This window comes from Neofelis nebulosa, chromosome 3, assembly GCF_028018385.1.
Source record: "Neofelis nebulosa isolate mNeoNeb1 chromosome 3, mNeoNeb1.pri, whole genome shotgun sequence".
NCBI classification, from domain to species: domain Eukaryota; kingdom Metazoa; phylum Chordata; class Mammalia; order Carnivora; family Felidae; genus Neofelis; species Neofelis nebulosa.
Window position 1 is genome coordinate 68,822,984 of NC_080784.1, and position 25,706 is coordinate 68,848,689.

Consider the following 25,706-nt stretch of genomic DNA (forward strand, 5'->3'; position numbering starts at 1 on the left):
ACAAAATGAAGCTATTTTAAATTTACAGACTACAAGCAACTGAACCCAAATGCCTATTCTCTTTTCTACACTTCAGCTAATATTGCAGAAGTAATGACAGTTTTCAGAGTTGCTATTATCAATTCTGTATAGTGTAGCAGGATACCTTAAGTTACAACAAAATCTTAGGAAATAAACTGAATAAAATCTGTTATAGAAATACCCTACTTTTTACCAACTCCCACCCTCCCCACCCCTTCAAAATCACAAGTAGCTCTCTCTGACAAACAACATAAGAATTGTGAAAACCCAATTTATGTAGCATATCTCTTGGTCCACTGTCTGGCCATTCTATCATGTTCTGCTCTGTTGGTCATATACTCAATGGCAACACTATGCACCAAAGGGTCAGCAGGATTACAGTCTGTTAAGAAGGGAGAAGATAGAAAGGGGAACTTTAGAAAAGGTTAGTGCTGCACTCCAATTATCTTCTTAATATGTCCAAGCAAATAACTCCTTGACTGTTAATATTACAGTGAGAGATTATCGTCCAAAATGTAACCTTTAGAGGTTGAAAGGGGTATTCTGGTATAAAAGTGGTATAAAGGAGGAGTATACCGCCCTCAAATACAGATCCTGGAGGCCCCAGCATGGTGGATCTCCATTCATAGATGTCACCACCTTTGGGACCAACACTACAGTTAGGTGGAGGATCTAAAGTGATGTCTGCCAGTTCCTTCTGAATCCTTTTTGCGTTAGTATTGAGTAGTTTAGAATTCTTGCTCACACTAATTTTACTCTCCTTCATCTTGGGGGCGTTTGTTTCTTTCTTGGTTTCTGGTTGGAGGACAAAGATGAGGAGGAGCTAGCGCTGTCCTTCCGAACGTCATCCAGCGAAGTGAACCCCACACCCCACCCAAGAAAAAGCCCATCTCTTTGTGTCTGACTCCTTTGTGCCACTGCCCTGGTGGGATGCTCCTGCTCCTTGGGCTGGGTTTGGCCTGTCCTTCTGTTGGTGGGAGAGGAGCAGAAGTCAAACTGAGTGATGTTTGAGTAAATACCACTGCATAATATTAAAGTAAGAAAATACTAGTTTAAATTGCATGAGAGATAGTAAGGGGCTATCGCTAAATGAGTGAGTTTTGACTGTGGTTTGAGGATCAGGAAATCTATACAATAAATATTTTATTTAATAAATCAAATGCTAAAAATACAAAAATACTTACTATGAAAATTATTGAATTTTTTGCTAAGTTCCACAACTGCAAGTCTTTTGATAAAAAAATTATACGTTAGGAAAAAATATATTTTAAGACATGGAAACCAGTAAATTATAAGTAAAATTATAATGTAATTTATAAACATAATGTAAATTTCCAATAAAAATTATGCCAATTCTAAGTACAATCTTGAGATTTTCTTGTAAGAAGAAATGTCTCAAAATGATAGTCATAAAAGATAAATATCTTCCAGTAAAGCTTTTTATTCAAGTTTTTTGAAAATGGTGGATGTATTTGGGGCGCCTGGGTGGCGCAGTCGGTTAAGCGTCCGACTTCAGCCAGGTCACGATCTCGCGGTCCGTGAGTTCGAGCCCCGCGTCAGGCTCTGGGCTGATGGCTCGGAGCCTGGAGCCTGTTTCCGATTCTGTGTCTCCCTCTCTCTCTGCCCCTCCCCCGTTCATGCTCTGTCTCTCTCTGTCCCAAAAATAAAAAAATAAAAAAAAAATGTTGAAAAAAAAAAAAAATTTAAAAAAAGAAAATGGTGGATGTATATAATTAGCTAAATTGATTTTATCACACTGGCTACTGCCATTGATAATACTGAAATTGTTTACAATTATTTATGAATTGTAACTAACTATTATCAACTATAGGAAAAACTATAGACCCTAAAGTCTTTAGCACTTTAGTCCCTTTAGTCATTTATCACTGCATTATTTTTTGGACAAGTTCAGTGATGAATCTAGACTCACAGAAATGACAAACTGAGAATAAAAAAGACATCACCTAATTTCCCACATCTCAGAAAATCCCTAAAGAGCATCAGTAAAATTGAGTGTTTTCTAAGCATTGTCACCAAATGTAGAATTTAGGAAGATGGAACTGAGAACTGACAGTCAATTAGAAGCTCAAGGACACTATGAAATGATACATCTGCTGATTATAGGGGGGACTTAATAAGGTGGAGTGAGTGATTGATATCAAAGTGTGATGGAATGACAACTGTTAAATATTATCAAAGAAAGTGTCTCTTTTCAAAGAAGACTACACTGAAAAAAAAACAGGTTTTAATTTTTGTCAGTACCTTTGGAAAAAAATACACTGGTAATTCTTTAAAGCATCGGGCTGTGTAGGACATGTATTAACTACATGATTGGGCAGAGAAGATAGAATTTGGTACATCCAATGATATCAGATCTATTTGCCCAAAGAAAATTTTACTCATAGTTTTTTTAAAGCATTATAAAAGCTTAAAATTGAGCTGAATATGGTGATGTCTCAAAAAAAAAAAAAAAGAGAGGGAGAGAGAGAATGAATATTATATTGACCTATTTGAAGCCAGTAGAGGCTTTAGGGAAAAACAAAGTGCTGGTAATATTTTGACTATAATATCAGAGAAAACAATAGTAGTCTCAGATAAGTACAGGGCATGTTTTTGGATGAGTGATTGAAACGGACTTAAAAAAAATAATGAAAGAGGGGCTCATGGATGGCTCAGTCAGTTAAAAATCTGACTCTTAGTTTCTGCTCAGGTCATGATCTCTCAGGTCATGAGCTCAAGCTCACGTAGGGTTCTGCACTAACAGCTGCAGAACCTGCTTGGGATTCTCTCTCTTCCTCTCTCTCTATCCCTCCCCCACTCAGTCTCTATCTGTCTCTCTCAAAATAAATTAATATATTTTTAAAAAATGAGGGGCGCCTGGGTGGCTCAGTCGATTGTCTGACTTTGACTCAGGTCATGATCCCACAGTTCGTGAGTTCAAGCCCCACATCAGGCTTGCTGCTGTCGACGTGGAGCCCACTTCAGAGCTTCTCTTCCTCTCTCTTTCTCTCTCTCTCTGCCTCTACCCTGCTTACACTTTCTCTCTCAAAAATAAGCATTAAAAAAAAAACCGATATAATCAATATTGCCTCAGTGATGGTGTTTACTCTCTAAGGTATCATATTTTTTTTTATTTCTATCTAATATGTTCCATCTATAGTTACAGGTGATAATACATGAACTGTCACTTGAAGAAAAAGTGGGACAGTCAACATATGATAACATTGAATTTAGGGAATTCTAGGCAGAGGAAACAGCTTTTACAAAGACAAGGAGATATGGAATAAATGAGTATACTTGGAGTAGTTACAATATAGAATGAGAGAATCAGGGATCAAACTAAGGTTGAAATATAACCTAAGTAGTCTAGGAACTCATGATAGTGGATTTTGTTTTCATATATCAGATATAACACAATTTTCCTTAAATAGTATCAAGAAAAAATAAATTTTATGAGGTATTTAAATAATAATGATTTCAATATAGAAATATACTTCTAGAAGATTTGGATTGAAGAAACCCTGCAAATTAAAAGAGCAGTTAAAAAGAGATTATATCATCCATGTTATAGTTCAAGATATGCTAAGTGAACACTATTATACTATAAACAGGAAATAAGAATGCGTTTATGAGACATTTGGGGTGACTCACTATCCACTTGGTGATATATTAAGGATAAAGAATTGTAATTAAAATAATTTTCAAATGCGTATGATTTTTAAGTAATACGGCCGAAGAAAAAATATAAAATATAAAAATTTGGAAAAGGAGCAATGATTTCAGTATTGATAAGGCTTAAGTTGCCAGTGGGATATCCAGTTGGAGATAATAAATAAATAAAATTTCATTGTCTCGTTAGTTTCGCCTTTCCCAGAAAATTCATGAGAAAAAAAGTTTTGATGGTCATTATTATATTTGTGTCTTTTGAAGTTTTTTGTTTTACTTAACTTTTGTTGTGTAACAAACTATTCTAAAACTTTGTGGCTTAAAGAAATTTAAGTAGTTATTTAGCTCATGTGTGTTTGTAGGTTAGCAAAACATCTAGGTGGTTCTTACTGGATCATTCTTACTAGTCTCAGCTGGTCTTGCTTCATGTATTTCAGTCAGCTGGTAGATTGACCATGGCTGGCTCTTTAAAAAAATGTCATTCACAAATGATACCTTGGAAAACTTGGGCTACAGCCCAATGGTCTCACCCTTCAGCATGCTAGCCTAAGTTCACTTACATGGTTTTAGATTTTTAACAGAAGGAGTAGGAATGTACAAAGCCTAAGCCTAAGAAGAAGCATACTACCACTTCTACTGCATTTTGTCAAACAAGGCCAGCCAACATTCAGAAAGACATAAAGGGACTCCATTTCTTAGTGGTTGAAACTATTGCAAAGAGGGCAGGGAACAAGATGGGAAAATATTGGATAAATGTTCATAGAAAAGTGCAAGTTCAATAATCTTTAAAAAGAAAACAAGAAAAGGAACTTTTTATGTCATGTAGAAGGTTAAAACAATGAAGGAGTTTGATTGAAAATAGAAAAGGTCAGATGCGTAGTGGGAAGACAAGAAGAGAGCTTTTTTAAAAAAATGCAAATAAAAATACTCTAGGTAATTTTGAAAATTCTTACTTTTTTTAAAAATTTTTTTTAATGTTTATTTTTGAGAGAGAGAGAGAGAGCATGAGTGGGGGAGGAGCAGAGAGACAGAGAGGGAGGCACAGAATCGGAAGCAGGCTCCAGGCTCTGAGCTGTCAGCACAGAGCCCGACGCGGGGCTCAAACTCACCAGCCGTGAGATCATGACCTGAGCTGAAGTCGGACGCTCAACCAACTGAGCTACCCAGGCGCCCCGAAAATTCTTACTTTAATGTTTATTTTGTTTCCATTATCTATATGTTAGTGGTGAGAAAAGTAAAAATTTTGAAGAAAAATAGACATGACATGTGAACACACTCTATGTACTGGAACTCATTCTTGTGCAATGCCATGCTTCATATTGTCTCCTTCTTTCTTTCTTTCCTTTTTTTTTCTATTTTAGTATTGTGATAAACTACTTCATTAAATTCTTGGCAGTTATCTCATGAAATATCAGTTTTATTTCTGATTCATAACCTTCGTATTATATCCCTTTTATCCATGACTTTAAAATGCCTAATTGAATAGATTTTATATTTCAGAGAATTTTTAGGTTTACAGAAAAAAAATGAGTGAAAATAGAGACTTCTAATATACCCTCTCTCCTTCTGTACACAGTTGCCTTTATTATTAATGTCTTCCATTAGTGTGATATACTTCTCACAACTGATGAGCCAGTATTGATACCTTATTATGCCTGAAGTCCACATTTTACGTTAAGGTTAACTCCTTGTGTTGCATATTTATATATTTTTGACAGATGTGTAACATAAATCCACCATTACAGTATCTTCGAGAACATTTCCACGGCCCTACAAATCCACTGTGCTCCACTTGGTCATCCTTCTGTCTCTCCTTCTGAACTCCTGGTCAGCTACTGGTCTTTTCATTGTCTCATTAGTTTTGCCTTTCCCAGAAAATGATATAGTTGGAACTATAGAGTACATAACCTTTTCAAATTGGCTGCTTTTACTTAGCAATATGCGTTTAAGGATCCTCCATACGTCTTTGTGACTTGATAGCTCATTTCTTTTTAGTGCTGAATAATATGGCATTGTCTGAATGCATCACAGCTTATTTATCTATTCACCTACTGAAACACCTATTTGGTTGCTTCCAAATATTGGGAATTATGAATAAAGCTGCTACAAACGCTCATGTGAAGGTTTTTGTTTGGACAGACGTTTTCTGTTCATTTGGGTAAATATCATGGCTGGATCATAAAGGTGGTGTGTTTAGTTTGAAAGAAACTGCCAGGCTGTCTTTCACAGTGGCTTGTACCATTTTTCATTTCCTCCAGCAATAAACGAGAGTTCTTGTTGCTCCGCACTCATAAGCATTTGGTGTTGTCAGTAGTTTGAACTCTAGCTATTCTAATAGCTGTGCTATAGCATCGGATTGTTAACATGCAATTCCTTAATGGCATTAAACATGTTGTTTACATCTTTTCAAATGCTTATTTGCCATGTGTATATCTCCTTTTTGTAAGACATCTCTTCGGATCTTTCGCCTATTTATTACTTAAGCTGTTTGATTTCTTATTGCTGAGTTTTAACAGTTTTGGAAATTTTGAATATAAATCCTTTGCCAATTGTGTTTTCTAAATGTTTCTCCTCTTATGTGTTTTATCTCTTCATTCTCCTAACAGAACCTTTCACAAGGCAGAAAATTTTAACTATAATGAAATCCAATTTATTAATTTTGTGTTTCATGGGTTATGCTTTTAGTGTTTTATCTTAATTGTCACTGCCAAACCAAGAATGTCTACCTCGTTTTTCTTCTATGTTATATTCTAAGAGTTTTATATCTTTGTGTTTTATATTTCAGTCTATGATCCATTTTGAGTTAATTCTTGTGAAAGGTGTAAAGCTTGTGTTTACATTCATTGTGTTGCATGTGGATGTTCAGTTGTTCCAAAGCCATTTCTTAAAAAGACTACTTTCTTTTTCCCCCACTGAATTATTTTCCTCCATTGTCAAATATCAGTTGGCTGTATTTGTGTAGGTGTATTTCTGGGCTCTCTATTCTGTTCCACTGATCATTTTTTTCTGTATTTCACTAATACCACACTCTTGATTGCTGTAACTTGACAGGAGGTCTTGAAGTCAGGTAGTTTCAGTACTTCAGTGCTCTCACTTTGTTCTTCTTTAATATTGTGCTGGCTATTCTGGATCTTATGCCATTTTATATAAACATTAGACTCTGTTGGTATTCAGAAAATAACTTTCTAGAAGTTTGATTGGGATGGTATTGAATCTGTATATCAAACTGGGAAGAACTAACATCTTGAAGATATCTATTTTTTCTATTCATAAATGTGAATATTTTTAATTATTATCATTTGCATTTATTTACATCTTTGATTCTTTCATCAGAGTTTTATAGTTTTCTTCATACAGATCTTGTACATGGTTTTTATTAGATTTATATTTGTATTTCAGGTTTTTTATGTGTATGTAAATGGTATTGTGTTTTTAATTTTTTAATTCTAATTGTCCATTACTGGTATATAGGAAAGCAGTTGACTATTTTGTATTGACCTTGTATCCTTCAGCCTTTCTATAATGGCTTTATTTGTTCCAGAAGTTTTTGGTTGTTGTTGTTGATATTGATTCTTAATGATTTACTTAATAAGGTGTATTCCTTAATAATTAGGTCATTTCCAAAAGAAAAAATCATTTTTTAACCAATCTGTATACATTTGTATATTTTTCTTGCTCTATTGTACTAAGACTTCTATGATGTTGAATAGGAGTGCTCAAAGAGGAGAGGGTGGGGGGCATCCTTGTCTTGCAGCTGATCTTAGGGGAAAGAATCTACATTCTCACTTTTATTTATATATTTTTTTCTTAACTTTTTTTTTTTTTTTTTTTTATTTAAAAAATTTTTTTTTTCAACGTTTTTAATTTTTATTTTTGGGACAGAGAGAGACAGAGCATGAACGGGGGAGGGGCAGAGAGAGAGGGAGACACAGAATCGGAAACAGGCTCCAGGCTCCGAGCCATCAGCCCAGAGCCTGACGCGGGGCTCGAACTCACGGACCGCGAGATCGTGACCTGGCTGAAGTCGGACGCTTAACCGACTGCGCCACCCAGGCGCCCCTTTTCTTAACTTTTTTAATGTTTATTTTTGAGAGAGAGTGAGAGAGAGAGCATGAGCAGGGGAGGAGCAGAGAGAGAGGGAGACACAGAATCTGAAGCAGGCTCCAGGCTCTGAGCTGTCAGCACAGAGCCTGACATGGGGCTTGAACTCACGGAGCGTGAGATCATGACCTGAGCTGAAGTAGGATGCCTAACCAACTGAGCCACCCAGGCGCCCCTAGATTCTCACTTTTAAATATGATGTGAGCTGGCTGTAGATTTTTTATAGATATGCTTTTTTTCCCAAAATATGCTTTTTATTTTTAAGTCTTTTTTTTTTTTAATTCCTATTAGTTAACATACAGTGTAATATTAGCTTTAAGTATACAATATGGTGATTCAACACTTCCATAGAACACCCAGTGCTCATCACAACAAGTGTACTCCTTAATTCCAATCACCTTTTTAACCCCTCTCCGCACCCACCTCCCCTTTGGTAACCATCAGTTTATTCTCTATAGTTAAGACTCTGTTTCTTGGTGTACTTTCTCCCTTCTCTTTTCCCTTTTGCTCATTTGTTTTGTTTCTTAAGTTGCACATATGAGTGAAATCATATGGTATTTGTCTTTCTCTCACTGACTTATGTCATTTAGCATAATACTCTCTAGTTCCATCCATGTTGTTGCAAATAGTAAGATTTCATTCTTTTTTTTTTTTAATGTTTATTTATTTTTGAGACAGAGAGAGATGAAGCATGAATGGGGGAGGGTCAGGGAGAGGGAGACACAGAATCTGAAACAGCCTCCAGGCTCTGAGCTGTCAGCACAAAGCCCGATGCGGGCTTGAACTCACGGACCGCGAGATCATGACCTGAGCTGAAGTTGGCTGCTTAACCGACTGAGCCACCCAGGCGCCCCTAGATTTCATTCTTTTTATGGTTGAGTAATATTCCATTGTGTGTGTGTGTGTGTGTACCTTTTTCCACTCATTAGTTGGTAAACACTTGGGCTCTTTCAATAATCTGGCTATTGTAGATAATGTTGCTATAAACTTCGAGGCGCATGTAGCCCTTTGAGTTAGTATTTCTGTATTCATAGACTAAATACCTAATAATACAGTTTCTGGATCATAGGGTAGTTCTATTTCTCTCTTTTTGACTATCCTCCTACTGGTTTCCAGAGTGTCTGCACCAGTTTGCATTCTCACCAACTGTGCAAAGAGGGTTCCCAGCACCTGTTGTTTATTGTGTTGATTTTAGCCATTCTGAAAGGTTTGAGATGATATGTCATTGTAGTGTTGATTTGTATTTTCCTGATGATCAGTGATGTTGAGCATCTTTTCATGTGTTTGTTGACTATCCATATATCTTCTTTGGAAAAATGTCTATTTGTGTCTTCTGCTCATTTTTAATCAAGTTATTCAGTTTTTGGCTGTTGCATTTGATAAGTTATTTATACATTTTGTATACTATTCTTGATAATGTCCCAATAGATTATTTTTGCTTTGCTTTTCCTTGCCTCAGGAGCTGTATCTCGTAAGAAGTTGCTATAACCAAGGTCAAAGAGGTTACTGTCTGTGTTCTCCTGTAGGATTTTGATGGTTTCCTGACTCACATTTATGTCTTTCACGCATATTCAATTTTTTTGTGTGTGTGTATGGTGTAAGAAAGTGGTCCAGTTTCATCCCTTTGCATGCTGCCATTCAGTTTTTCCAACACCATTTGTTGAAGAGGCTGTCTTCTTCCCATTGGATGTTCTTCTGTATTGTCAAAGATTAATTGACCATGTAGTTATGGATACATTTCTGGTTTTTCTATTCTGTTCTGTTGACCTATGTGTCTACTTTTGTGCCAGTACCATATTGTTCTGATCAGCACAGCTTTGTAATATACCTGAAATCTGGAATTGTGATGCCTCCAGCTTTGCTTTGCTTTTTCCAGCAGCTGCTTTGGCTTTTTTGGGACTTTTATTATTCCATGTAAATTTTAGGACTGTTTATCCTAGCTCTGTGGAAAATGCTGTTGGCATTTTGATAGGACTTGCATTAAATGTGTAGATTGCTTTCAGCAGTATAGGCATTTTAACAGTGTTTGCTCATCCAACCCATGAGCGTGGAATATCCATTTTTTTGTGTCTTCTTCAACTTCTGTCATCGAAGTTTTTATAGTTCTCAGAGTACAGGTCTTTCACCTCTTTGGTTAGGTTTATTCTAGGTATCTTATTGATTTTGGTGCAATTTTAAATTATATTCAAGTTGAAGAAGTTCCCTTCTTTCTTAGTTTGCTAAGTGTTTTTATCATAAAAGTGTGTTGGATGCTGTCAAAGTTTTTCTGACTCTTTTGATAAAATCATACAAAAATTTGTCTCTAGTCTGTTGATGTGATTTTGTTCACATTTTTTCATATGGTAAGAGCCCTAAGATGAGCTCTATGCTCTTAACAAAATTTGAAGTGTACTATCCAGAATTGTAGCTATAGACACTATGTTGTAACATAGGTGTCCATAACTTGTTCATATTATATATAATAGTATAAAATGTTATTCTACATTCCTTTACCGACTGATTGAATAATGAGCACTAAGAAATTAGAGAGATTAAGAAATTTAAGGGATCTAACTTAGGGGCAATTATAGCTTTGTCCCTAAGCTGCAGTGATTATTATGAAGAAAAGGTGATATAGAATGTTTTGGGACCTATTTTGGAGTTAGTATTGGCAGGGATTACTGATTAATTTTATATGGATTTTAAGGGAAAATGGAAAATAAGAAGGATTTTTATAAATATTTTTGTCTGAAAAAAGTAAATGTTTTTTCCTGAGCAATCAATGCCATCATGTGAAATGGAGATTTGACAAGGAGTAATTTTGGAGAAAAGAGTGTAATTAATAGACCTGTTTATGGCATATATTGCCATTTATAGCCATGAGACACCGAAGGAGTGAGTGAAGGTAGAAATGGTAATAGCATCTAGCATTGATTCTTAGATCTTATCTCATCTGGACAGTAAATAGAAGAGTGAGAGCAAGAAAAGGAGATTGGAAGAAGCAAGAAAATTATGATTGGAGAGAAGTCATGAGGAAAATAAAAATTCTTCAAGGAATTGAGTTTAGTTATTTATGTTAAATATTATTAGAAATTTGAGTTTCATACATTAAGTTTTATTATATTATGAAAAAAGTGGCATATTATGTTTGTATTTTTCCTTGTATTATCCTCACTGCTACCCCAGTAATAACAATAAAACAGGAGCACTGAATATGTTGGATGAATAATAAAATACATAATAAACAATAATAATAATAATAATAATAATAACATATTGGCATTGCATATTGTTTTGGACTGAATTGTATCCCATCAAAAATTCATATGTATAGAAGCTCTAAACCCCAGTACCTCAGAATGCAACCATATTTGCAGACGAGGTCTTTAAAGAGGTCATTAAGTTAAAATAAAGCCATTAGAGCATTTCTAGAATCCAATACAACTGGTGTTCTTGTAAGAAGGTGAGACACCAGGACTGTATGTACACAGAGGATTGACCATGTGAAAAGGCAGCAAGGGGGCAGCCACCTACAAGCCTAGGAGAGAGGATTCAGAAGAAACCAAATTTTCTTGCATGTTGATCTTAGATTTCCAGGCTCCAGAAATGTGAGAACATAGATTTCTGTGATTTAAGCTTGAGAGTCTATTGCATTTTGCCGTGGCAGCTCTAGTAAACTGACACACGTAGATTTATTGACTTTAATGTAAATATCTCTATAATTATGTATTAATTATATTATTTCTGTCGCTAAGTAGTTGTGGCAAGTTAAACCATTAACCTCTCTGGGGCACAGTATAATAAAGAGCTTAGAAGTTACAGAAGTGTACAGGGTCATATAACTGAGTTTTACAGAGAGCAAAGAAAGTAACTTTAAAAATTCCTAAGTCATGTGCAAAGTCCTTGACAATTAAGGACCTGGTCATCAAAACTGTGAAAAGGAGAAAATCAATAGGAATGATGGTATCATAAGTTCTTCAAAGGAGATTCAGTATCAATAGGGTAAATGAAAGAGGCCCTTGAGAAGTTTATTATACTTTCAAAGATTTGGGGTAAAATTAAATGTTTTATGGTCAGACTCTGAAAATTCGATTTGAAATGAAGGAAGATATATCTTACTGGTGTTAGGAAACTTCCAAATAAATTAACAGTTGATTTACCATTTGTTCATTTTAATAATTAGCATACTTTATTACAACTTAAAATGCATTATACATAAAGTAAAATAGTTGTTTATATAGTTTTTATTTTTCTAGATAAATCTCCATTGACATTTGCATTATAAAATATGTATTTGTTTTATGAACAAACTCATCCCAAATCACCTTTTCAAATTTATAATTAGATTACATAACAAAATGTCCTCTACATCTGTTAATCTCCCTTACTTAAGCTTCTCTCAAGATATATGCAAAATATTTTTTCCGTGCAATAGCTGGAAATGCAGATCGATTTAGAATATTACCAAAAGAAATTGATAAGAAAATTATTATCTTAACTAATTATTATAATTTCATGTATGTGTTTAAGATGCTCATATCGGGTTTGTAAACTCTTTAAATAATATCTATTTTATTATAATGAATATTATTATGCCAACTATTTTGAAAATCATAGAGACTAGTTTGATATAGTACTAGAAAACCATTTGTTATATTTCTTATTACTATATCGGATACTATTTTCAGGTAAGCATTTTATGACGTTTTTGTGTATTACATAGTGTGATCCACACTATGCCAATTTACATAGTCTAATTAATTATTTTCCTGTTTACAAATACATGAGAGCTGATTTCTCTCTGCATTATAAGTAAACTGCTCTAAAGAAAATAAATAACACAAATTTCATATAAATCAACTAAATTTAAATTATATTTTTAAAATATGTCAAGATAAAAGAATCAAGCTACCAAATATAGAACTTTTAAAAATCTGAAAGAGATACTTTTCCTTCTCTTATAATTACTTTTATCATCCATGCCATTTTTTCTTAATTAAAGAAATGTTTTATGTTTCTATTTTGAGAGAAAGAGAGCTCAAGCAGGGGAGGGCAGAGAAAGTGAGAGAAAATACCAAGCAGGCTCCACACTGTCAGTGCAGAGCCCAACACTGGGCTTGAACCTAGCAACTATGAAATCATGTCTGAGCTGAAATCAAGAGTCGACGCCCAAGTGATTGAACCACCCAAGTGCCCCCATCCATGTCATTTTTAATGAAACTAAAAAATATAGATTCCAAGAGACATCATTATTTTCTGTAGCATGTAGAAAAAAATATTACAAAAAGCACCCAATGAAATTGTGACATATCTCCAATTATAAAAAGTGTTTTTGTTTTGTAAATATTAAAATGTGAGCGACTCCCAAACTCAATAAGTGTGTTATAATTTTATTCTGTTTGGTATAATAACAAAAAATAATATTAGAAGATATATATCCAGAACTTTAGAGAAGTATTTACTTAATTTCTCCAAGGGTATGCTATAATAATGTTCATGAAGTGATATAAACATCTGGACATTTACAAAAAATGAAAATTATTTTAAAATCATTTGGATTTGGATAATATTCTGGTATCTGCTTGTTAACAGTCTTCATCTCTCATGGATAAATTTTGTATTTAATATATGTTCGTATTTCATTTAGGGCTTAAAGAACGTAGAATTAGCTGCTGAATAGTAATTACCTGCATTTAGCATATACACAAATGGAAAACTTAATATCCTCAGCCTGATGTTTGATTTGACTGGATTTAACACCTGATTTTTCCATTTCGTTATACTCTGTTGAGAAAATGACATCAACTCGTTTTTTCCTCTCCTACTCACTTCCAATTTAATGAAGTAAAATATTTTTCAAAAAAAAACAGAACATCCTTGAATAATGATACTTTTTAATTTTAATTACTATAGGCATGGAATCCCTTTGAAGTTGACAGCAAAAGATTGTATTTCTGATGTTCTTTTTAGTCTGGCAATTACTGTATTATTGAATAAATCTAGTTATACTGTTTGCTGAGAGAAAATGGAACTATAATGAGGAAATGGAACAAAAATAGTATTTGATCATCCATCTGCATGTCAGCAGGCACTCTCGTACCGAAGACCCTTCCTTAGCATCTATATTGCAGCTAATATCTATTATAGAGATAAAAATACACAAAAGTTTACACTTCAGTCAGTTCTAGGAAAAAGATAAACAAGTGTTTGCTGCATGCCAACTTGTTTTTACATTCCTTGCTAAATCTATCATTTAGTAAGGTGACCCAATTAATGTTCTTCAATTAACTGTCTAAATAAACACATTTTCTTTTTCCTCCTGGAGGGAGAGTGAAGAAAAGCAAAGCAGATGAAATGTAAATTTTCCTTAGAGTTTTTTTCCCCAAATTACAAGACTCCAAATGTATGAAAATCCCCTGAATTTATCCAATGGCTTAGAATTCTGCTGTACTAGGTTTAAATAACTTACTTTTATATATTTCCAGCTATCCATCAAAAAAAAATGTGCACCAAGAGAATTGTAATCACATTATTTGTTTCCTTTGGAGTCTTAGAGAATTCACTATTAACTGTTGGTATTCAGTTCCCTAGAAACAATTAGGTCTGCTATAGAATAATGCAGAAAAATCAATAGATGATAGATAAATAGATGATAGATATAATAGAGATTATAGATAGATGATAGATAGACAAAATAACTAACTGTAATGGGTGAAATGACAAATTAGATTATGTTAAAATTAAGAAAGATAGATAGATAGATGATAGATGATAGATAGATAGGCAGATAGATAGATACATAGACACATATATACATAGATACATAGATGGACACAATCAAACATGGACACATAGATAGTGAAAGGAATCTATTCAAAGCGCCCCCTCCACCCTCACCAATCAAGTTTACAGACAAAATTCACAGATATCTGCACTTGGCCCTAAGTCATTGCTTTTCTAGGTCACAGGGCCCTACATTCTCAAAAAATAGACCCCAACTACTAAACATATTTTCTAGCCTGACCACAGCCCCTATCCCAGATGGGCCGTGGACAGAGCCCTTTGAGACACCTGCCACCTCCTCCCCTACCTGGCCAAGAATCCACCTGCTCCCCACACCTTCTATGGGCACAGCAATGCTCTCACATCCTTAAAAAAGCTAAAAGAAAAACAAAGAAACAAACAAAAACTTGGCTGGCTATCATCTCTCTTGAAGTCTGGCCTCTCTCTTCCCTTGGAGAGTGAATAAACTCTGTCCTGCTTGTCTTTCTCTTCTTCTTCTTCTTCTTCTTCTTCTTCTTCTTCTTCTTCTTTTAAATATGAAATTTATTGCCAAATTGGTTTCCATACAACAGCCAGTGCACACCCCAACAGGTGCCCCCTTCAATGCCCATCACCTACCCACCCCTCCCTTCCACCCCCCATCAACCCTCAGTTTATTCTCAGTTTTCAAGAGTCTCTTATGCTTTGGCTCTCTCCCTCTATAACTTTTTTTTTTCCTTCCCCTCCCACATGGTCTTCTGTTAAGTTTCTCAGGATCCACATAAGAGTGAAAATATATGGTATCTGTCTTTTTCTGTATGGCTTATTTCACTTAGCATCACACTCTCCAGTTCCATCCATGTTGCTACAAAGGGCCATATTTCATTCTTTCTCATTGCCATGTAGTATTCCATTGTGTATATAAACCACAATGTCTTTATCCATTCATCAGTTGATGGACATTTAGGCTCTTTCCATAATTTGACTATTGTTGTAAGTGCTGCTATAAACATTGGGGTACAAGTGCCCCTATGCATCAGCACTCCTGTATCCCTTGGGTAAATTCCTAGTAGTGCTATTGCTGGGTCATAAGGTAGGTCTATGTTTAATTTTTTGAGGAACCTCCACACTGTTTTCCAGAGTGGCTGCACCAGTTTGCACTCCCACCAGCAGTGCAAGAGGGTTCCCATTTCTCCACATCTTCGCCAGCACCAATAGTTTCCTGATTTGTTCATTTTAGCCACTCTGACTGGCGTGAGTGTGGTTTTGATTTGTATTTCCCTGATGAGGAGTGACATTGAGCATCATTTCGTGTGCCTGTTGGCCATCTGGATGTCTTCTTTAGAGAAGTGTCTATTCATGTTTTCTGCCCATTTCTTCACTGGATTATTTGTTTTTTGGGTGTGGAATTTGATGAGTTCTTTATAGATTTTGGATATTAGCCCTTTGTCTGATATGTCATTTGCAAATATCTTTTCCCATTCCGTTGGTTGCCTTTTAGTTTTGTTGATTGTTTCCTTTGCAGTGCAGAAGCTTTTTATCCTCATGAGGTCCCAATAGTTCATTTTTGCTTTTAATTCCCTTGCCTTTGGAGATGTGTCAAGTAAGAAATTGCTGCGTCTGAGGTCAGAGAGGTTTTTTCCTGCTTTCTCCTCTAGGGTTTTGATGGTTCCCTGTCTCAATTTCAGGTCCTTTATCCTGTTGTTCTCTTCTTTGTGCAGTTTTTTGCCACTTGTGTCACCAGCCACCCTAAAAGACAAATAAGCAAGTACAAAAACCATCATTAAACTATCATAACACTCTCATGAAATATTCAAGCAGTTAGCATAGATCCTAAGTCCACTCTATTAAACAGTGTATTGGAACAGGAAGTAAAAGGAGCTTAGAGTTTACCAGTCACCCTGAAGTAGGTAATGATCAAAGGCCATTCTTACCACATACCACAACCAAATAATTATTTTTTTATTGTTTCTAAATAAGAAGTTTAAAACAAAGTGTTTAATATAAAAGTGTAAGATTTACCTATTTTTAACCATGTTTCTGCCTCATTCATTTTCATCAATGTATAATATTTTACTTCGTGAATAAATCTAATTTTATGTTTCAATTTTTCTTAAAAAGTATAATATAAAAAGTGTTTAATATAAAAAATTCTATAACCTTCAGTTAAGTTGCTGACATAAATAAATACCTGTGAGAAAAACTGAAATGTGGCTTTAATGTTTAAAGGTTTTGGGGCGCCTGGGTGGCTCAGTCAGTTAAGTGTCCGACTTCAGATCGAGTTGTGATCTTGCAGTTTGTGAGTTCAGTTTGAGCCCCGTGTCCACCTCTGTGCTGACAGCTCCGAGCCTGGAGCCTGCTTTTGATTCTGTGACTCCCTCTCTCTCTGCCCCTCCCATGCTCATGCTCTGTCTCCCTCTGTCTCTCAATAATGAATAAACTTATAAAAAAATTCTTTAAAGATCTTAAGAAAAGAATGTTAGTTACTAGGAAACGTTTTCCCAATAAATCTATCACTTGAGGAGAGCAAATCTTGATCTTAACTGCATAGCAGTTCCTAAAACTATGACAAAGAAACATTGACAGGAAATATATCTCAAGTGTGTAACAATTAGCACAACTTTTTCTCTTATAAAAATGGTATAAGATGTTTTTCTCCAGTTTTCTGGACAGGGATAAGTTCACTGGTTACTTATTTAAACACACATACACACATACACACAACACAAATGCCACCTTAATTTGCCATTTTACTATAATAGCTAGGTATATTTCTTTCCTACAAAAGGAAAAGTTTTGCTAACAATAATAAATACATGTATGCATAGTATTTTATGACATATATTATATACCATATCTATATATGTGTATATCTATATATAGATATATAGATATATAGATATATATATAGAATAGAATATATCTGGGGAAGCCACTAAACATAACAGATGGTCCAAGAATTTGCCTTAGACAAATTCTTCCTTAGACAGGAAAGATATTTCTTCAATTTTTGTAAAAGTACAAATGGAGAAAAATTCTATGCAGATGGGTTAAATTATTAGTTGGAAAAAGGATATTTCATGGAGTTTCTCACGGGTTTTTGTCAGTTCATGATTCTTGCTGTCCAGTCCCATCTGATTCTTCATAGTCAGTTTCCACAGGATGGATTTTGTGGGAGGTAGACAGCAGCATGTGCTACTTTGACATTAATAAAGTGTCACATTAATAAAAACCTAGTGTTTTCCAAGCAAGTCCAGTTGTTCTGGAAGGCAATATTCAGTTTTATGATTAAGAATCACTGTGTATCCACCAACATATCTAAATTATAAGTATTGGAAACACCAAGCATATGCAAGAATGTGGAGTAACTAACTCGTATCTATCACTAGTGGTTATGTAAAATGCTACAACCTTTTCAGAAAAGATAAGGACATTTTTTATAAAGTTAAAAATACACTTACCACACCACAGACGATTATACTCCTGCTTATGTATTCAACTATAATGAAAACATATGTCCATGTAAAAGTTTGTATATACAGAATGTTCATGGAAAATCTGTTCATCATAGCCAAACCTGGACATGACACAATAAATTGTAAAGTGGACTAATCATATTTATGAACAGGACTGCTACTCAACATAAAAAGGATTGAGCTACTGGTATATACAATATAGGTGATTTTTATTTCTTTCTTTGTGGAAAAAAATCTGTACACAAAACAACAATATCCTGCTGGCCTCAGCATGACCAGGTTGTGGTTGTTGAATGAGAAGTATCACAAGGGAGGGGTGCATAGGTGGTTCATTCGGTTAAGGATCAGAGTCCTGGTTTTGGCTCAGGTCATGATCTCATAGTTTCACAAGTTTGAGCCCCACATGGGTCTCTGCTCTGGTAGTGTGGAGCCTGCTCAGGATTCTCTCTCTCTCTCTCTCTCTCTCTCTCTCTCTCTCTCTCCCTGTCTGCCTCTAACTCTCCCCCACTCATGCTATGTCTGTCTCTCTCAAATAAATAAAACTTAAAAAGAACACGAAAAATATCACAAGGGAAAACTTTGGAGTCTTGTAATATAGTATGTTTCAATAGGGATGTAGGCTATGTGGGTGAATTTGCTTTTCAAACCTAACAAATTCTATGAGTAGAATTTATGCTTCCCACTATATATGCATTTTTCTTAAAATAAAGAACTGTAAACAAAAATTATCCAGGCTAATGCAGGTTTTCTCCCCACTCTACTCAGTAGTTTAAGTAAAGGAGCATTAAAAGCAAAAACTGAAGTTAATTCAGAGTTAGAGTTTGTCAAAGAGAACAAGAGAAGGAAGTTGAAATTATTAGGAAGGGCATGATTAAAACAAAAGACTATAAGGGTTGACTGTAGAGGGAAGGAACTAAACATTGGAAGGAAATCAATAGGCAAATATAGAAGGGTCAAGTCTGGTAAGAGCAAAGATTTAGAGGGAGTAGGTGAGCAAAATGCTGGAATTATAGGAAGTTGTAGTCAGAGTTAAAGTTCAAACTTAAGATTTCATATGGTTCAAGTGTATAAGTTTGATAAGGTCCAGGATCTTGAGTAGGTCCCTGCACTGGACTGACATACCATGGTATATTAGTTTCCTCGGGCTGCTGAAAAACAAATATCCCAAACTGAGTGGCTGACAAGAGTAGAAATTTATTATCACTAGGTTTTGGAGGATAGAAGTTCTAAATCAAGGTATCAGCAGGGCCATGCTCCCCTGAAGGCACTAGGGATGAATTTCTATCAGGCCTTCTAGCCTCTGGTAGGCTTGGGTATCTTTAGCTTGGGGATGGTATTGTCTCTGCGTCTTCACATTGTCTTCCTTCTGTGCCTGTCTCTCTCTTCACTTGACATTCTCCCAAAGTACATGTTTCTGTGTCCAAGTTTCTCATTTTTATAAGGACACAGTCACATTGGATTAGGGCACAAACTAACAATTTCATCTTGTCTAGTTAACACTGCTATGACTCTGTTTCCAAATAAGATCACATTCAGAAGTTTGAGAAGTTAGGATTTTAACATATAAATGGGGGTAGGCATGATTTGACATGAAGCACAGGCTTAGGAAACTGGAATAGTAAAGGAAACCAGAATTTAGTGATGGATATTGAGACTGATGAAGTAGGGATAATAAGGTTAAACAACATGAGCTGGAGGGGAAAGTAGCAGTCTGGACATTGCCTGGGGGACACAGCAGATTGCCACTGAGAAGTCGGTATGTGGATGGGAGAGTTATGCTTTTTGTGAGGGATGATCATGTTGACCTTCTGTGCAGGCTTGGAGACCTTATGTACAGGATACGAGAAGAATCAAATGGTTGTGAAGGTGGCAAAATGAGGAGGCTGAGTGGAACAAGGTCAGAGGGAGCAGCCCTGAAATGGGATACAGGTGTGAGTGCTCCTGGCAATGAGGCGGGGTTAGTCCCTCCCTCTGAACTGGACACCTCCTCAGTCATTGCCCTTACCACATTTACTTAAAATGATATTACATTTTATGTTCTTTGGCACTTAGGAGGAAAAAGACCAACTTCTTTTCCCTAAAGGGTTTTACAATAGCTATTTCCTCTCTTTAAAACATGATATTTGCATGGATGGGTCGTTAATATCATCCATTTTGTAGCTTAAATGTCACGAGCTGAGAGAAGTCTTCCCTACCTCTGACTCACAAATGGCTATATGGTAAATATCTATCACATCTTATCATATTGTAACTATTTGCATAGAAATCATCACTCTCTGACAAATTTCTAATTTATTTCACCTTTATCTATCTTTACACAACATTGTAATGGAATGAGAGGGCAAAAAAAAAAAAAAACCCTTAATTCTCTTGATCACTTCTGTTTTCCCATCAACAGAGCAGAGATTGGCACAAAGAAGGTCTTGAGAAATATTTTTTGAATGAAACATGATGTCTGTTTGGTTTATCATTATGTTTATCATAGCACAGAACTTGTTATATAGTAAGTGCTTCATAAATCATTCTGAATGCATTAATTAATAAATATATGAGTGACCAAATATATTAACCTGTCAACAATTACCAGAGATGACAATACATTGGGAGATATGATAAAATTTTGCAGCTGAAGGTTTTTAGAATGAATTACTTCCACCAAAATGCTGGGAGATGTAGCAAGTGTGGTGGGGTAGACAGCAGGCCCAAGAGATATTCAATCTTCATCCTCAGAACTAGTGAATATGTTATGCTCAAGTTCAGAAGGACTTTGTAAATGTGATTAAATTAAGTACCTTGCAATGGGAAGATTATTTCAAGGAAATATGTGGTGGGCCCAATGCGACCACAAAGGTTGTTATTAGAAGGAAAGAAGAGCAACGGGTGTTAGAGAAAACGTGATGTAGTGACAGAAGAGAGGGAAGCAAGTCAGGAAGGAATTTTGAAATTCCTCATTGCTCACTCAAGATGGAGGAAGGGGCTGCAAACCAAAATTACACGAAGCCTCTGATACGTGGAAAGCACGGGAAATAGACTCTCCCCCAATGTGTCCAGAAGGAACTCTGCCCAGGTGATCCCATTTTAAATTTACAAACTCCAGAACTGTAAGAGAATAAATGTGCTCCTTTTAAACCACTAAATTTGTCATAATCGGTTACAGTAGCAGTAAGAACCTAATAAACTTAATAGTGTTAAATTTGTTAAATTTATCATATAAATATTTACCACATATAATGTCATTCTTTAAGAATCACAATGAGGAGGATCCTGGGAAGATGGCGGCGTAGGAGGATGCTGGGCTCACCGCTGTCCTGCTGATCAGTTAGATTCCACCCACACCTGCCTAAATAACCCAGAAAACCGCCAGAAGACTAGCAGAACGGAGTCTCTGGAGCCAAGCGCAGACGAGAGGCCCACAGAAGAGGGTAGGAAGGGAGGAAAGGCGGTGCGCGCTACACGGACTGGCAGGAGAGAGCCGGGGTGGAGAGGCGGCCCGCCGGCCAAGCAGAGCCCCCGAGTCTGGCTTGCAAAAGCAGAGGGGCCAGATGGAGTGTGTTCCCACAGCAAGCGGGACTTGACATCTGGAAGGTTATAAGCTAACAGCTCTGCTTGGAGAACGGGAGGGCTGGAGGACAATGGGAAGGAAACTTGTTGAGCCCCGAATGGGAGCTCAGCTAGGCGGGGAACAAAGGCACTTGCCAGCGCCATCTCCCTCGCCCATCCCCGGGCAAAATCCCAAAGGGAACCAGTTCCTGCCAGGGAACTTGCTTGCAACGCGCAAACACCCAATGCTGTGCTTCTGCAGATCCATCCCTCCGGCAGGTCTGACTCCCTCCTGGTGCCGCAGGGCCCCTCCGGAAGTAGATCTCCCAAGGAAAAGCGAGCTGAGCCTGCCCCTCCCGCCCCTGTGCACCTTGCCGATCCACCACAGCTAATACGCCAGATCCCCAGCACCACAAACCTGGCAGTGTGCAAGTAGCCCAGATGGGCCACGCCACCCCACAGTGAATCCCGCCCCTAGGAGAGGGAAAGAGAAGGCACACACCAGTCTGACTGTGGCCTCAGCAGTGGGCTGGGGGCAGACATCAGGTCTGACTGAGGCCCCGCCCACCAACACGAGTTATTCAAGACAGCACAGGGGAAGTGCCCTGCAGTTCCGCACCACTCCAGGGACTATCCAAAATGATGAAATGGAATAATTCCCCTCAGAAAAACGTCCAGGAAATAACAACAGCTAACGAACTGACCAAAAATGATTTAAACAATATAACAGAAAGTGAATTCAGAATAATAGTCATAAAATTAATCGCTGGGCTTGAAAACAGTATAAAGGACAGCAGAGAATCTCTTGCTACAGAGATCAAGGGACTAAGGAACAGCCAGGAGGAGCTAAAAAATGCTATCAACGAGTTGCAAAATAAAATGGAGACAACTACAGCTCAGATTGAAGACGCAGAGGAGAGAATAGGTGAACTAGAAGATAAAATTATGGAAAAAGAAGCTGAGAAAAAGAGAGATAAAAAAATCCAGGAGTATGAGGGGAAAATTAGAGAACTAAGTGATGCACTAAAGAGAAATAATAGATGCATAATTGGTATTCCAGAGGAGGAAGAGAGAGGGAAAGGTGCTGAAGGTGTACTTGAAGAAATAATAGCTGAGAACTTCCTGGATCTGGGGAAGGAAAAAGGCATTGAAATCCAAGAGGCACAGAGAACTCCCTTCAGCCGTAACTTGAATTGATCTTCTGCACGACATATCATAATGAAACTGGCAAAATACAAGGATAAAGAGAAAATTCTGAAAGCAGCTAGAGATAAACATGCTCTAACATATAAAGGGAGACCTGTAAGACTCGTGACCAATCTCTACTGAAACTTGGCAGGCCAGAAAGGAATGGCAGGAGATCTTCAATGTGATGTACAGAAAAAAATATGCAGCCAAGAATCCTTTATCCAGCAAGTTTGTCATTTAGAATAGAAAGAGAGATAAAGGTCTTCCCAAACAAACAAAAATGAAGGAATTCGTCCCCACGAAACCAGCCCTACAAGAGATCCTAAGGGGGATCTTGTGAGACAAAGTACCAGAGACATCGCTACAAGCATGAAACCTACGGACATCACAATGACTCTAAACCCATATCTTTCTATAATAACACTGAATGTAAATGGACTAAATGCTCCAACCAAAAGACATATGGTATCAGAATGTATAAAAAAACAAGACCCATCAATTTGCTGTCTACAAGAGACTCATTTTAGACCTGAGGATACCTTCAGATTGAGAGTGATGGATGGAAAACTATTTATCATGCCATTGGAAGTCAAAAGAAAGCTGGAGTAGCCATACTTATATCAGACAAACTAGACTTTAAATTAAAGGCTGTAACAAGAGATGAAGAAGGGCATTATATAATAATCACAGGGTCTATCCATCAGGAAGAGCTAACAGCAATAAATGTCTATGTGCCGAATACAGGAGCCCCCAAATATATAAAACAATTACAAACATAAGCAACCTTATTGATAAGAATGTGGTCATTGCAGGGGACTTTAACACTCCACTTACAGAAATGGATAGATCATCTAGACACACGGTCAATAAAGAAACAAGGACCCTGAAGGATACATTGGATCAGATGGACTTGACAGATATATTTAGAACTCTGCATCCCAAAGCAACAGAATATATTTTCTTCTCGAGTGCACATGGAACATTCTCCAAGATAGATCACATACTGGGTCACAAAACAGCCCTTCATAAGTATACAAGAATTGAGATCATATCATGCATACTTTCAGACCACAATGCTATGAACCTTGAAATCAACCACAGGAAAAAGTCTGGAAAACCTCCAAAAGCTTGGAGGTTAAAGAACACCCTACTAACGAATGAGTGGGTCAACCAGGCAATTAGAGAAGAAATTAAAAAATATATGGAAACAAACGAAAATGAAAATACAACAATCCAAACGCTTTGGGACGCAGCGAAGGCAGTCCTGAGAGGAAAATACATTGCAATCCAGGCCTATCTCAAGAAACATGAAAAATCCCAAATACAAAATCTAATAGCACACCTAAAGGAAATAGAAGCAGAGCAGCAAAGACACCCAAACCCAGCAGAGGAAGAGAAATAATAAAGATCAGAGCAGAAATAAACAATATAGAAACTAAAAAAACTGTAGAGCAGATCAAAGAAACCAAGAGTTGGTTTTTTTTTGAAAAAATAAACAAATTGATAAACCTCTAGCCAGGCTTCTCCAAAAGAAAAGTGAGATGACCCAAATAGATAAAATCATGAATGAAAATGGAATTACTACAACCAATCCCTCAGAGATACAAGCAATTATCAGGGAATACTATGAAAAATTATATGCCAACAAACTGGACAACCTGGAAGAAATGGACAAATTCCATCCACACGCTTCCAAAACTCAATCAGGAGGAAATAGAAAGCTTGAACAGACCCATAACCAGCGAAGAAATTGAATCGGTTATCAAAAATCTCCCAACAAATAAGAGTCCAGGACCAGATGGCTTCCCAGGGGAGTTCTACCAGATGTTTAAAGCAGAGATAATACCTATCCTTCTCAAGCTATTCCAAGAAATAGAAAGGGAAGGAAAACTTCCAGACTCCTTTTATGAAGCCAGTATTACTTTGATTCCTAAACCAGACAGAGACCCTGTAAAAAAAGAGAACTACAGGCCAATATCCCCGATGAATATGGATGCAAAAATTTTCAATAAGATACTAGCAAATCGAATTCAACAGCATATAAAAAGAATTATTCACCATGATCCGTGGGATTCATTCCTGGGATGCAGGGCTGGTTCAACATTCGCAAATCAATCAATGTGATACATCACATTAATAAAAGAAAAGATAAGAACAATATGATCCTGTCAATCGATGCAGAAAAGGCCTTTGACAAAATTCAGCAACTTTCTTAAAAACCCTCGAGAATGTCGGGATAGAAGGAATATAATGATCATCAAAGCCATTTATGAAAAGCCCACAGCTAACATCATCCCCAACGGGGAAAACCTGAGAGCTTTTTCCCTGAGATCAGGAACACGACTGGGATGCCCACTCTCACCGCTGTTGTTTAACATAGTGTTGGAAGTTCTAGCATCAACTATCAGACAACAAAAGGAAATCAAAGGCATCAAAATTGGCAAAGATGAAGTCAAGCTTTCGCTTTTTGCAGATGACATGATATTATACATGGGAAATCCGATAGACTCCACCAGAAGTCTCCTAGAACTGATATACGAATTTAGCAAAGTTGCAGGATACAAAATCAATGTACAGAAATCAGTTGCATTCTTATACACTAATAATGAAGCAACAGAAAGACAAATCAAGAAACTGATCCCATTCACAATTGCACCAAGAAGCATAAAATACCTAGGAATAAATCTAACCAAAGATGTAAAAGATCTGTATGCTGAAAACTGTAGAAAGCTTAGGAAGGAAATTGAAGAAGATATAAAGTAATGGAAAACATTCCGTGCTCATGGATTGGAAGAATAAATATTGTCAAAATGTCAATACTACCCAAAGCTATCTACACATTCAATGCAATCCCAATGTAAATTGCACCAGCATTCTTCTCGAAACTAGAACAAGCAATCCTAAAATTCATATGGAACCACAAAAGGCCCCGAATTGCCAAAGTAATTTTGAAGAAGAAGACCAAAGCAGGAG

At 36.5% G+C, this 25,706-nt stretch overlaps 1 pseudogene; it reads right to left on the bottom strand.

Moving 5' to 3' along the window:
* Positions 1 to 278: 278 nt before the first annotated feature.
* LOC131507992 (ubiquitin-conjugating enzyme E2 E1-like) lies at positions 279 to 20,001 on the bottom strand (annotated as a pseudogene).
* Between the last annotated feature and the right edge of the window lie 5,705 nt (positions 20,002 to 25,706).